This window comes from Anomaloglossus baeobatrachus, chromosome 5, assembly GCF_048569485.1.
Source record: "Anomaloglossus baeobatrachus isolate aAnoBae1 chromosome 5, aAnoBae1.hap1, whole genome shotgun sequence".
In the NCBI taxonomy this organism is placed as follows: domain Eukaryota; kingdom Metazoa; phylum Chordata; class Amphibia; order Anura; family Aromobatidae; genus Anomaloglossus; species Anomaloglossus baeobatrachus.
The window spans coordinates 311,402,924-311,417,442 of NC_134357.1; the positions used below are offsets into that span (position 1 = coordinate 311,402,924).

Consider the following 14,519-nt stretch of genomic DNA (forward strand, 5'->3'; position numbering starts at 1 on the left):
CCGCCCAGCATCACACTTTCAATTGTATCGGCATATCAGATGGCAAAAGAATTGAAAGCAATGAGAGAGGGAGTGGAGACGTCACTAGTGCGTGACACTTTGCTGAGATGTCCAGAGTACAGGACACAGATGAGGAACAAGGTGCAGTTGGGGCACGAGGAGAGGTGAACACTTATATATTTAATGAATAAGTATATGGTGGGGCTGCATAATACTGTATTGAGGTACATAATGCTATATGGGGTGCATAATGTTATATCGGGCTGCATACTACTATATGGGGGCTGCACACTACTATATGCGAGCTGTATACTGCTGTATGGGGCTGCATAATAATATGTGGGGCTGCATAATACTATATGAAGTTGATTAATGCTATATGGGGATGCATAATACTATATGGGGTGCATAGTGCTCTATGGACCTACAAAGCTATCCATAATCTGTCTCCTCCATATATCTCTGAACTAATCTCTCGCTACACTCCAAAACGTAACCTCCGGTCCTCCCAAGATCTCCTTCTCTCCTCCTCTCTCATTCGCTCCTCATGCAACCGACTCCAAGACTTCTCCCGAGCATCCCCAGTCTCCTGGAACTCACTGCCTCAACACGTCAGACTATCTACTACACTTGCAAACTTCAAACGGACCCTGAAAACTCATCTGTTCAGAAATGCCTATAATCTACAATGACCTCATTGCCCCACCACCGTGCGGAGCTGCCGCCCCACCACCGTGCGGAGCTGCCGCCCCACCACCGTGCGGAGCTGCCGACCCACCACCGTGCGGAGCTGCCGCCCCACCACCGTGCGGAGCTGCCGCCCAACCTACACCCCACCTACTGTCTCCTCCCCAAAATCCTCTAGGATGTAAGCCCGCAAGGGCAGGGCCCTCTTTCCTCTGTGATAGTCTGTCTATTGTAACGTGTATATGCATTCTGTATGTAACCCCCTCATGTACAGCACCATGGAATCAATGGTGCTCTATAAATAAACAATAATAATAATAATAATAATAATAATGGAGCTGTATAACACTATATCGGGGTGCATAATACTATATGGAGGAATTTGGAGGCTGCATAATAATATGTGAGGCTGCTTATTACTCTATGGGGGTACACACTACTATATGTGGGTTTCAATGAAAGGGTGTAGTACCATTGTCGGCATCCTCGCACTCTCCTGCTCCCCTCCCCCAGCAAGGATCTCAATTTCCTCACCTGTCAAGTTGTCCTGTGGCACTGGTCCTGTCCCCATCCAATTCTACTGCTTCTCTGTACACCTTGCAGGCTCCAGGCCTCTGCCCCTAGGGTGTGCCCGCAGCCACGACCCTTACTGAAAGTCTTAATTGGCCAGGGTCCTCCACAGGTACTTACGGAACTTCTGCCCTATCAGTGGTGCCTGGGCAATGAGTCCATATGTTGCTAGCTCTCTGGTCCATTAGCACTATGCTGCTGCTACTTTGTGCTAGTTCTGTTGCTAATACCTGTTTGCATTACAGAGTGCTGCTGCCGTTACTTCTACCTGCCACTGTTGCTGCGAGCCACTACTCTGGCCGCCTACCACATCACTGCTGCCATGAAGTATCATCCACTGCTGCCATTTCCATCCATCTGTCTATCCATCCATCCATCCCGGACGAAATCTCGACACCCACTGCTGCTGTAACCTACTGCTAGAGACTATCGCTCTCGTACCCCTGGGGCCAGCTGATGCAGCACCAGTCTTCCCAAGTGGCACCTGGACTCATACCTGCAGCGTAATGCTCTCACCTTTAGGGGATCTGGAGAAGATCAGGTTCAGGTCCATAGTCAAGCCCCTCTGGGTTTTCTGTGTGGTGTTGCCCGGTGGGTTCGCTAAACATCTCTGCTTGCCTGGCAAGCATAACAAAGGGGAACCTAAGGACTTCAATAGGAGAAAAATTACTTTGTCAGGGCTGGAAAGTTGTGGATTATACTCTTCTGTGACCCAGCCGAATATTATTATTGGCTTGTTTTTTTAGGGAGGAGGCTCAATTAGAAATTCTGCTATGGAGCCCCATGATTTCTCTGTATGCCCCTACTTTGGACTCATAACGTACTGACTGTGAGGACATTAGTGGCTGGCTGGGTGGACATATGTGGGGCTTGCTGTATGGACATGAGGGGCTAGCTGTGGAGACATATGTGTGGCTGTGGAGTCATATGAGTAGTTGGCCTTGGGGACATGAGGGGCTGGCTGTGGGTATATATGTGGAGCTGACTGTGGGGATGACTGTGGACAAATACATACGGTAGGCTGTGGGGACATTAAGGGCTGGCTGTGAAGAAATGAGAGGGAATCTGTGGGGACATGAGGGGTTGATTGTTGGGACATGAAGAGCTGGCTGTGGGGACATACATGGGGCTGGCTGTGGGAAAATTCATGGGGCTGGCTGTGGGGTCATACATGGGACAGGCTGTGGAGATATATGTGGGGCAATGCTAACCATTGGAGGGTGAAGGTGTGTATTAGGCATCCTTTTAGCTTAGTATCTGACCCATTACTTTACTTAGGGACTGAAAGTTTATCTGGGTGTGGGGAGGCACAATCGGCTTTGTCTAAAGCTGGGTTCACACTAAGCGACAGCGACAACGACGTCGCTGTTACGTCACCATTTTCGGTGACGTAACAGCGACCTTGTAAGTCGCTGTTATGATCGCTGCTTAGCTGTCAAACACAGCAGAAGCAGCGATCATAACGTCGCTGTGCTACATATGCAGAGAGCAGGGAGCCGCGCTTAGCGCTGGCTTCTTGCTCTCCTAGGTACAGTACACATCGGGTTAATTAACCCGATGTGTGCTGCAGCTACATGTCACAGTGCAGAGAGCAGGGAGCCGCGCACACTGCTTAGTGCTGGCTCCTTGCTCTCCTTGCTACAGTATACATCGGGTTAATTACCTATTGTGTACTGCAGCCACATGTGCACAGAGCAGGAGCCGGCACTGGCAGCAAGAGCGGAGCCTGGTAACGAAGGTAAATATCGGGTAACCAGGGAAAGTTCTTCCCTTGGTTACCCGATGTTTACACTGGTTACAGCTTACCGCAGCTGCCAGACGCCGGCTCCTGCTCCCTGCTCGCTTCATTTCGTCGCTCTCTCGCTGTCACACACAGCGATGTGTGTGTCACAGCGGGAGAGTGACGACCAAAAAATGAAGCTGGACATTCAGCAACGACCGGCGACCTCACAGCAGGGGCCAGGTCGTTGCTGGATGTCACACACAGCGACAGCGACGGGACGTCGCTGCAACGTCACAGAAAATGGTGACGTAGCAGCGACGTCGTTGTCGTTGTCGCTGTGTGTGACACCAGCATAAGACAACAAAATACCTTCTCCTGGCTCTGGGAGGGAGGCTACAACCATTTTCTTTAGTCTAATGCCACTTTCATTAAAGACAGATTGCAAGGAATAACAAGCATTGACAAAGAAGTTAGACACCTTTATGGCACTTTGTTGTGTTTTTTTTAAGAGTAAAGCGGGCTTTACACGCTGCGACATCGCTAATGCGGAGTCGTTGGGGTCACGGATTTTGTGATGCACATCCGGCCGCATTAGCGATGCCGTCGCGTGTGACACCGATAAGCGATTTTGCATCGTTGCAAAAACGTGCAAAATCGCTAATCGGCGACACGGGGGTCCATTCTCAATTATCGTTACTGCAGCAGTAACGAAGTTGTTCCTCGTTCCTGCGGCAGCACACATCGCTGCGTGTGACGCCGCAGGAGCGAGGAAGCTCTCCCTACCTGCCTCCCGGCCGGCGGCCGCTATAAGGAAGGAAGGAGGTGGGCGGGATGTTACGTCCCGCTCATCTCCGCCCCTCCGCTGCTATTGGGCGGCGGTTCAGTGACGTTTCAGTGACGTCGCTGTGACGCCGCACGGACCGCTCCCTTAGAAAGGAGGCGGTTCGCCCGTCACAGCGACGTCGCCGGACAGGTAAGTATGTGTGACGGCTCTGGGCGATATTGTGCGGCACAGGCAGCGATATGCCCGTGTCGCGCAACAGATGGGGGCGGGTACCCACACTAGCGATATCGGGACCGATATCGCAGTGTGTAAAGTAGCCTTAAGGCAAAACACATTTTTATTTACAATAATTTTGAAATGAAGTGATTTACAGGTTATCTAAGTCATTATAAATTGTCTGAAAGTACAAAGGCAATTTAATAACCTTTGTTTTAATTATTTGGGGCATTTCTTTCCATCTTTTCAATGTAGATTTTTTTTTAATTATCATATTTGATGTCTGGAATATTAATTGTTCTTAGAATTTAGTTATATCTTCTCCATCTCAGTACACTCCTCGTACGTTATTCGGCTGTATCTGTAGATATGTAATGTGTCCTAATTTTTTATGTCACAGCCACAAAGGACCATATTTCAGAGCACACAATCATTTTGTTGTCTGGCACTAAGATGAAAATTGTCCCTGATAGGATAAGCTCGAGTGAAGAAAACTTCTAGATATACTCTTTCACTGTGCAACAATCCTAACATAAAAGGTCTCTTAAACCTTCCATGTGTAAGCCAATTTCATGAAACTCTGTGCAGGAAAAATTAGCTTCACTACCAAGATGTCTTAGAAATGCCATCAAACGTTGATCACAACAATTCCCACCATTTTTATAACTAGTAGATCAGATTCAATTAGAGATGATCAATCTTTCTAAAATTCAAATTCGCCGGCTTTGGCAAATTTTTTCCAAAAATTGCTGGTAGAGCAATTGTAATGAAGAGATCTGTCTAAGCCTAGGTTCACATTTCCGTTAAATTGTATCAGTCACTATCCTCAGCTCTGGTAAACAACGGAATCCGTTTAGCGGATTCCGTTGTGTCCCATAGACTTGTATTAGTGGCGGATTGCGACTGATTACCTTGCGTTGCATCCGCTGCACCGCGGTTAGTTGTTTTTGGACTGACCGCCGGGCATAAACAATGCAGAATGTAATGTTTTTCGGGCCGTCAAAATTAACGCACCGCGCAGGAATCCGTCGCAATCCATCAAGCTTGTAATGTTTGTCTATGGTGCTGAAATCCGTCGTAAACCGTCTTACGACAGAATCCAGCGCTGGATTCCGTCATGCTCTACTGAGCATGCCCAGCATGTTTGGCACACCCACTGGGCTGTCCCAAACACAAACGGATCATGACTGATTCGTCAAAAAACGGTCGTACAGCGGATGTAACGAACGCGACGGATCAGTTTTTTCACAGGAATCCTGTGAAAAACACATCCGTTGCATCAGTTGACATTAAGAAACGACTGATCCGTCACTGACGGACCTGACTGATTTAAAACAACAAAAATGTGAACCTAGCCTAACACTCCAAGGTCTCTTAGAAGGGTATGCAACTCTTTACAGAGACAGATATACCATGGTGCCCTCACCGCAAATGATGTATCCATTTTGCATGCAAAACAGTAGCGAGTTTTTATGGCGTTTTGGGCAAAAGGAATTGCTTTTTGTTCGAATTCGGCAGGACTAATGTATATTAGGAAATCCGACTCGAAATTGATTAGCATTGAATCGACTTAATCTAGTGGCAATATGATTGTTGTGACCCTCACGAATCACCAATCACCAGAACCAGAATTTAATCTCTATGGGACTGCCAGAGAGACAACAGAGCTTGGTTATTTCAAGTCCTTTCAAAATTAAATGGAGCAACAGTTTGGTGGGGCTCTGTGCAGTTGGACTTCATTGATCTAGTAGCTATTGTGGCGCCCTGGACAAGCCAGGACCTCACAGGTACTGCAACAACACACCCCACACCCCGGTTAGGCACACCAGTCACACACAAATCCTTGTTGCCTCCCTCCAGGGGCTGATGTCCACACCAGGTGGGGTGGAGCCAGGCGGTTGGCCCCACCCACTGATGACTTCACAGTCCTGGAGGCGGGAAAGGAAGTCAGTTAAGCTCGGGCAGAGCTAGAGTACAGTTAGGGAGAGTGAAGGAGCAGGAGTGAAGTGGCAAGTGTGGAGAAGTCTGACCGGGTACGTGGCCCGGGCACATACAGCAAGGTTGGCAGACGGTGGTGGCCGTCTGCAGGAGAGGCCGATCGACACAGAACCATAGGACTGGGGACGGGCGGTGGCCCTCCGGTACCGAACCGGGGAGCAAAGAAAAGCCAGCACCATTCGGCAGGGCCTACGGACCCCGACCTGGCTTGGAGTCACCGTTAAACCGGTCAAATCCGTTAGCGACGGGAACCTCCGGGGTTTCCCAGCAGCAAAGACCCGATTGAAGGCAACCGTCCAAACCGTGAAGGGAAATACAGTCACCGCCAAGGCTACAATTCCCAGGGCCAGAGCCTGCGGGCAAAAGGAGCTCCTCTGGCGCCTATCAAAGCTGGGGAGCGGGTTACCGGTGGGAAGCCATCGGGGCCGAAAACACACTACAGGTGCAGGGAAAGGCAGTCACCGCCAACTTACCGGGAGTGACCACTGCAGCCGGCTGTGGGACCCGTCCATCAAGCCGTTTGTTTCAACAGAGACTCCGTGTACGTTACTGGCTGAGTGAGTACCACCGTGCCGTCGGGCAACGCGCTGCCCCTGCGACCCTGCACCTCACCAAACCCTGCCATCCACATTCCAGTCACCTCACCGGGCCCCGGGACCACCCAAAACCCCCTACCAACGGAGGGGAGAGAAACATCTCGGCTGCTCCCTGTCATCGCTCCCGGGATCCCCGTCCAGAGCAGCGGTGGTGTCCCAACCTCACCACAAAACGTGGGTGGCGTCACGAACCGACTTCCCCAACCCCAAAAACTATCCCCTTTCACTCACGGGCGAGGAGCGCCGCTCGAGTCCCCGGATCTGGCCCACCGCTCGAGCCACCTAGCAGCGATCAGCAAGCAGCAGGCTGCAGCAGCGCCGGACCCGAGTGCCAGCGAGAGCGCAGCAGCGACGGCTCACTCCCCGCCCGCGACACTATCATCTATCTAGCTTACAACTTCCTTTTCCTTCTACAGGATATAACCTATCCTGATATAACAGTAATATTCATATTACAGAATATAAGAAAGGGTTCCCATCTACCAGGAGCCATTCATAATAAATAGGGATGATCGAATACCACAAATATTAGGCTTTGCGAATATTTGCCGAATAGGTCGCCGCTATTCGACTATTCGTGAATATTCGATGCGCAATGTAAGTCTATGGCAAACCCAAATAACAACTATTCGGGCTTCCCATAGACTTACATTGCCCATCGAATATTCGCATAGCGGCGACCTATTCGTCGGATATTCGCGAAGCCAAATATTTGTGGTATTCGATCATCCCTATTAATAAAGATCTCCCAAATGTAACCGCTCACCTAATTGTGCCAGTAGGAAGAAGCAAGTTGGAGGGTCAACATTATGTTAATTCACCGGCCTGACATATTCTCCATAGGAAGGTAACATTTTATGGGTTTTTTTGAGGGCTGATATACAAATGTAATATTTTTTATTGTAGAAATATTTCTCTCAGCATTTACTGAGAAGTCACTGTGCAGGCAATCGCTGTAGGAGACCATTGTCAGCATAATGTCCCTGAAATCCTCAACCTGCCAGCATGGCTCCTTTTAATACAGGTGTTTTTAAGTTCTGGCCTCCCACCAAAGATCCTAATGCTTTCCACAAATAACGCTGTCATGTCCCAGTCATGTCACGCATCATTTCCTACAAACCGGGGCCATGCATAATTTTTAAAATGAGCCTTAAGAAGATACTAACGTGAGGAATTTGCCATGGCGTACTTAAAAATAAATACACTTAAGAGTCTAGACAAGCTGTCTCTGCGGGTGATGGAGCATAAGTAAATTATACACCTCATGATTCGACCATATTGTGACGAGTCTTTGTTTACACCCTAGGAATTATAACTTGGCATAACAGTGAACTAATGCTGTATTAACACAGCTGTTATTAAACTAACTGATAACTCGTCTTTGACATATCTATGTACGGTAGATGTATAAAGATGAGATTTGTATTAGCAGAGCTCGATGTAGGAGGACATTCAAGGTGGATGTCCTGCTACGTTGGCTCAATAACTTTGAATAATGCAGTAGGTTTAGTTGCCATCCAATGCAGAACTTGATAAATTGAGTAATAAGACATCCAACTTTACTACATATTACAAAACCTTTGCCACATGCATAAAATATGAAAAAATACATGCAGCTAGCAGTAAAATAATAGAATTGTAGTGTATCTGTGGAGATCCAATAAAGTGTGCAACGGTTCACATAAAAGTAAGCACTTATTCTCCGAAACAGATATATAAAACTAAAACTAAGACCTATGTTTATATCAGATTTTTGTGTTACATGTATGCTGAAAGGAATTTTGCCTTATTTTTTATACACCACAATCTTTATTAAATAAAATTAGTAATTTTGTAATACTCAGAGTTGCTACTGGGTAATGATGGACGAACCTGGACTGTAAAAGTCCAAAGCCATGCGGTTTCAAAAGTATCTGGGTGCTGATCCCGGGCCCAGAGCTTTCAGGGAACTCTGGCTAATGATCGGGAATCTTCAGCTGTGACCTGAGTTACATCTGCTCATCACTGCGGCTCAGTCTCTGCCTGAAGCTCACAGCGGGCGATCATGTTCTTTGGCCACTTGTTGGCACTTCAGATGTAGCAGAGCTGGAATCATCGTGGACTATGTCGGACCTGAGTGTTTTGGAGGTTAATAAATTGATGAAAGAGGGTAGATTTTTATATGTTATTTCAAATAAATTATTTTTTTGGTGTTTGTGTGTATTTCTTTTCACTTACAAATTAATAATGGGGAGTCTTATAGACCCTCCCATTACTAATCTAGGGCTTAGTGGCAGCTTTGAGCTGCCATTAACCCCTTATTACCCCAATTGCCACCATATCAGGTCAATCGGGATGAGCGAGGATTGTCACATCTAATGGATGCGACAATCCTGGGAGGCTGCAAGCTACGATGTTTAGGCTGGGGTGCCTAATCCCATCTTAAGAATACCAGACCCCAGCTGTCAGGCTTTATCATGGCTGGGTATCAAAATTGAGGGGGACTGCACACCATTTTTTTTTTAAATTATTTAAATAATTTAAAAAAAGAAAAAAAAAAGCTGCATGTGGTTCCTCTTATTTTGATACACAGCCATGATAAGCGCATGGTTGGGGGATGCAGCCTGTAGCTGTATGCTTTATCTGTGCTGGGTATTATAATATAGGGGGACCCTATGTCAAAGTTTTATTGATTTATTTTTATACTTCGATAAAGACACACAAGCAGGGTCTGTGATTGCAAGCAGTCGAATGTTGTCACACAGCCTGAGGGCACATCTGACTGAAATCAATCAGTCACCAGGACTGCCGGTAGGCGGGGAAACCAGAGAGTATGGATGAGCAATAATGACTGGCCTTGGAAGCAGTTCCAGCTGAGCCAGAGACTCGGTAAGTATAGCGCATTTGCTCTAATCACCCTATTCGTTCTACTACTGGTTTTAAGCACCGGATTCAGGTCACAATAGACTTATATGGGGACTGGCGTTTGGCTAGATGTTGAGATCAATTCCGGGCCACAACCAATTTTTTTTTATTAAGTCCAGTTAATCCCGCCGATCCCGGATGTCTGCAAGTTTGCCCATCACTACTACTGGGGCTTTTTTAGACTGCAAGCCTCCATTCATCAAAGTGTTATGCTAGGGAATTTAAGTAAAACATGATTAAAGGTTACAATATGTTTGTGCAACATGAAGTTGCATACAATTGGTATAAATCTTGCCATTGTTGGGTGGAGCTAGGGAGGAGCTGGGGTGGGGCTTGGCTATACTCGCCCATCAAATCCTTCAAAGGTGGTGGCGTTTCTCACTGCAGTAACATTTCTGATGAGGAGCACTCAGGTAAGATGTGCCAAATTAATTAAGTTGCATGGACCTCAATGGATTTGGCGCATCTTATACCTGCAAGCCTTTAATTAAGATAGGTGTACAAAACGGCATTCTTAATGAATCAGGGCTATCACTTCCTATACTTTTGGGAAGTTTTTATCTGGCTTCTTATCAGCAGAGGCAGGTTTACAATGACATATAACAGGACTATTAACAACTGTTAACCCCTTCACTCCTGGGCAATTTTTAGTTGTTCATTTTCGTTTTTTGCTTCGCTTCTTCTGAGAGCCATAACTTTTTATGTCAATTTTGCAGCTTATTTTTAGCAGGACGAGTTTTACTTTTGAATGAAACTATTAGTTTTACCATACAGTGTACTGGAAAATGGGAAAAAATTCAAAGTGTGGTGAAATTGAAAAAAATACAATTGCACGATTGTTTTGGGATATTATATTCACTGTTTTCACTATATGGTAAAACTAACGTGTCAGTAAGATACCTCAGGTTGGTATAAGTTCATAATTACCAAATATGTATACTTTTCCTTTTAGCTAATGGGTTAAAAAAAATTAGATGTTTGTCAAAAAAAGGAAGTGCTGTTTTTGTGCTTTTGGCACCACATTCTGTGACAGATTGCGTTTTCATTTTTCTGGATCTGGGGCTCATTGATAGCTTATTTATTGCATCTTGAGCTGATGTTTTTAGTTATAACATTTTTGTACAAATGCTATGTTTTGATCGCCTGTTATTGCATTTAAAACAAAAATTGCAGTGAACAAAAAACGTAATTTTGATGTTTGGAATTTTTTCTCCACGTTCTGATGAGATGCTGTCTTCTTTCTCTGTCAGTCATTACATGTCTGACCCTGGTAATGCCCCTTTTATTTAAAATAAGCTCTGGAGGATCATTCTCCTTGAGATCTGTGTATGGTTGTAAGATGATCACTAGTTAAATTCTACACGGGAGATGTGTTTCACTGAGGTTGTAAGCCTCAGTGATGCAAACCTGGAAGCATGCTCCAACATGTTATCTATTGAGAGGGTTAATCAGCTATAATATGGGCTGAATTTGTGAATAGCTAAAGAGGTGGGTGGGATGTCTATTCATATATCTCCACCCTACAGTATGGTCCAAGAGGTAAAATGAAGGTTTTGGGATTCACTCAGTGTATGTAGAAAGGTGAGTAGACCCCCTATGATCATACTGAAGGAGCTGTTTCTTTTTTTGAGTGCGAGGATCTCATAGTTGTATGAACTATTAAGAGCTGTTTGTTTACTTTATGCTGAACAGGCTGTGTTAGTTTGTTAGTTTGTTTTAGTTTTGTCCTGATTTATGTCGATTTATGTCTTTTATGAAGTCTTAAAGAGATTGCCCACTACTTTAACAGTGATGGCCTATCCTTAGGATATATAATATCTGATCTTCAGGGAGCTGACACCCCGCCAATCAGCTCCTCTTAGGGGTACTTTGCACACTACGACATCGCAGCTGCGATGTCGGTGGGGTCAAGTCGAAAGTGATGCACATCCGGCGTTAACAAGCGCAAAAGCGTCGTAATCGTATCATCGGCGTATCATAATTTTGCTGCAGCGATGGTATGATGTTGTTTCTCGTTCCCCTGCGGCAGCACACATTGCTGTGTGAGAAGCCGCAGGAGCGAGGAACAGAAGCGTACCTGTGTCACCGCGGCTCACGCCGGCTATGCGGAAGGAGTGAGGTGGGCGGGATGTTTACGTCCCGCTCATCTCCGCCCCTCTGCTTCTATTGGGCGCCTGCCGTGTGACGTTGCTGTGACGCCGCACGACCCGCCCCCTTAGGAAGTAGGCGGGTCGCTGGCCAGAGCAACGTCGCAGGGCAGGTATGTGCATGTGAAGCTGCCATAGCGATAATGTTCGCTACGACAGCTATCACAAGATATCGCTGCTGCGACGGGGGCGGGTACTATCACACTTGGCATCGCTGCCATCGGCTTGCGATGTCGTAGTGTGCAAAGTACCCCTTAGTCTTGGCGGCAGACAATTCTAGATCTACCTCATCTTTTGCTAATGGCTGCGACCGGGTACTACACATCTGCCTTCCATCATTCAGATCAATAGGAGGCATATGTGCAGTACCCATCAGCAGCCTCTGTCAGTTGACGAGTCAGCTCCGGAATGGAGCATTTCCAGATGCCTGCTATCTCCACCAGGGACAAGAGCAGCTGCACTTTATGTCCAAATTAATTATATAACTGTAACTTAAATATGTTTGTGTAAACGCTAAAATGCCCAAATTTGTGTCACTGTTTACAGTCCAAATATTTCTGAACCTACAATTGGAATCAGAAGTTTACACACACTACATAAAAAGACACTTCTGCAAGTTTTTCTAACTATCTGACATGAAATCAGAATAAATCTTCCTGTTTTAGGTCAATTAGGATTACCAAAATCATTTATATTTGCCAAATGCCAGAATAATGAGAGAGAGAATGTTTTAAGACATTTTTATTACTTTCTGCAAAGTCAAAAGTTTACATACATTTCATTAGTATTTGTTACCATTGCCCTTAAACTGTATGACTTGAGTCAAACATTTTGGATATCCTTCCACAAGCTTCTTACAAGCTTGGCAGGAATTTGGGCCCATTCCTCCTGACAGAACTAATGTAACTGAGCCATGATTGTAGATTGTCTTGCTCGCACCTGCTTTTCAGTTTTGTTCATACATTTTCAATAGGATTGAGATCAAAGCTTTGTGATGGCCAATACAAAACATTGACTTTGTTATCCTTAAACCACTTTGTATCCAATTTGGCAGTATGCTTTGGGTCATTGTCCATTTGGAAGACCTATTTCCACCCAAGCTCTAAGTTCCTGCCTAATATATTGAGAAGTTGCTTCAGGTTTGCCACATAATCTTCTTTCCTCATGATGCCATCTATTTTGTGAAGTGCACCAGTTCCTCCTGCAGCAAAACAACCCCACAACATGATGCTGCCACCCCTGTGTTTCACAGTTGGGATGATATTCTTATGCTTCAAAGCTTCTCCCTTTTTCCTCCAAACGTAACGATGATCATCATGGCCAAACAGTTCAATTTTAGTTTCATCAGACTTCAGGACATGTCTCCAAAAATTAAGGTCTTTGTTCCTGTGTACATTTGCAAACATTAATCTGGCTTTTTTATTTTTCGTTTGGAGTAATGGCTTCTTCCTGGCAGAGTGGCCTTTCAGCTCATGTTGATACAGTACTTGTATCATTATGGATAATGACACAATCTTACCAACTTCCACCTGCGTCTTCACAAGGTCTTTTGCTTTAGTTTGTCAGTTGATATGCACATGTCTGATCAAACCTCGCTCATCTCTGCTAAACCATCTCCTTCTTGAGTGATATGATGAGTGGACATTCCCATCTTGTTTGTACTTGCATTTAAGTGTTTGTACAGATGAATGAGTCACCTTCAGTTGTCTGGAAATTGTACCCAAGGATGAATCGTACTTGTGTAAGTCCACAATTCTCGTCCTGAGATTTTATCTGATTTCCCTTTTGACTTTTCCATGGTGCTACACAAAGCAGTGTGTTTCAGGTGTACATTAAAATACATCCACAGGTGTCTGTGCTCCCACTTTTACAAAGAATAGGAGCCACCTCCACTGCCGTGTTTGTTATGCCAGCACTGGTAGACCTTGTGATGAGCAGACTTGTTGACTCTAAAATTTTTCCTGGATGTCCACCTCTTGGCTTTTGAATGACTGGACGGACTTATTTTGGTATTCTTTTTAGAACACCAAAAACATGATATAGTGCATGTATGACCATTATACCATACCTACATAAAAAATGCACAGGGAATGCATATGAAACTTCACAACATTTTTTTTTTTAATTAAGAAAAAGTTAAAACTGCATTTTAAAACAAGTTATTTTAGTCGGAGAGTATACACGGGTGAAAAAGCTCCCTGGGGTGAAACCCTATGATGATTGTCACAATATCAAAATAATGTTTGGTCGTAAGTTCAACGCTATGGGGAATGACAAAGAGAGCATTCAAGGTGATATGGCTAAATAAAGTGCTACAGTGCAGCTGATGACGAGAGTACCTCTTTCTCCAGACCTAAATCCCATAAAAAAACCTATGGGATCAACTGAGTTGCCGTGTAAAGGCTCTTAACTCTGTATCCCAGAATCTTAATGACTAGATGGCTGTCCTTCAAAAAGAGTTAGATGCCATGCCTCAGCAGACAATAACTCGACTTACGAATAGCAAGAGACAAAATTATCAAGCTGTAATTGATGCTCAAGGACATGTGACAAGTGATTGAGACCTTCCCATTTTTGAAGGGGACCACTGTTTTTGGCTTTTGTATAAAAACATTTTTGAGATGAGGAAATCCCCATTACACGCTTCTACTTAAATGCCCTACTTTCATGATAAAGTAGAACTGTGGTGTGAACTTATTATGTTTTCCATAAATTTTACCCAAAAGTCAAATATCCCTAACCTTTTGTGAGTAGTGTATATATATGTATATATATATGTGTATATATATTATATATATATATATATATATAATGTGTGTGTATATATATATATATCTATATATATATATATATATATATATATATATATATATATATATAAATATATATGTATA

The 14,519-nt window shown here is 44.8% G+C and overlaps 1 protein-coding gene across 1 annotated transcript in view; it reads right to left on the minus strand.

The window, feature by feature from the left end:
• ANKFN1 (ankyrin repeat and fibronectin type III domain containing 1) overlaps positions 1-14,519 on the minus strand; it is a 985,620-nt gene that overhangs the window by 157,632 nt on the left and 813,469 nt on the right. The window lies entirely within an intron of this gene.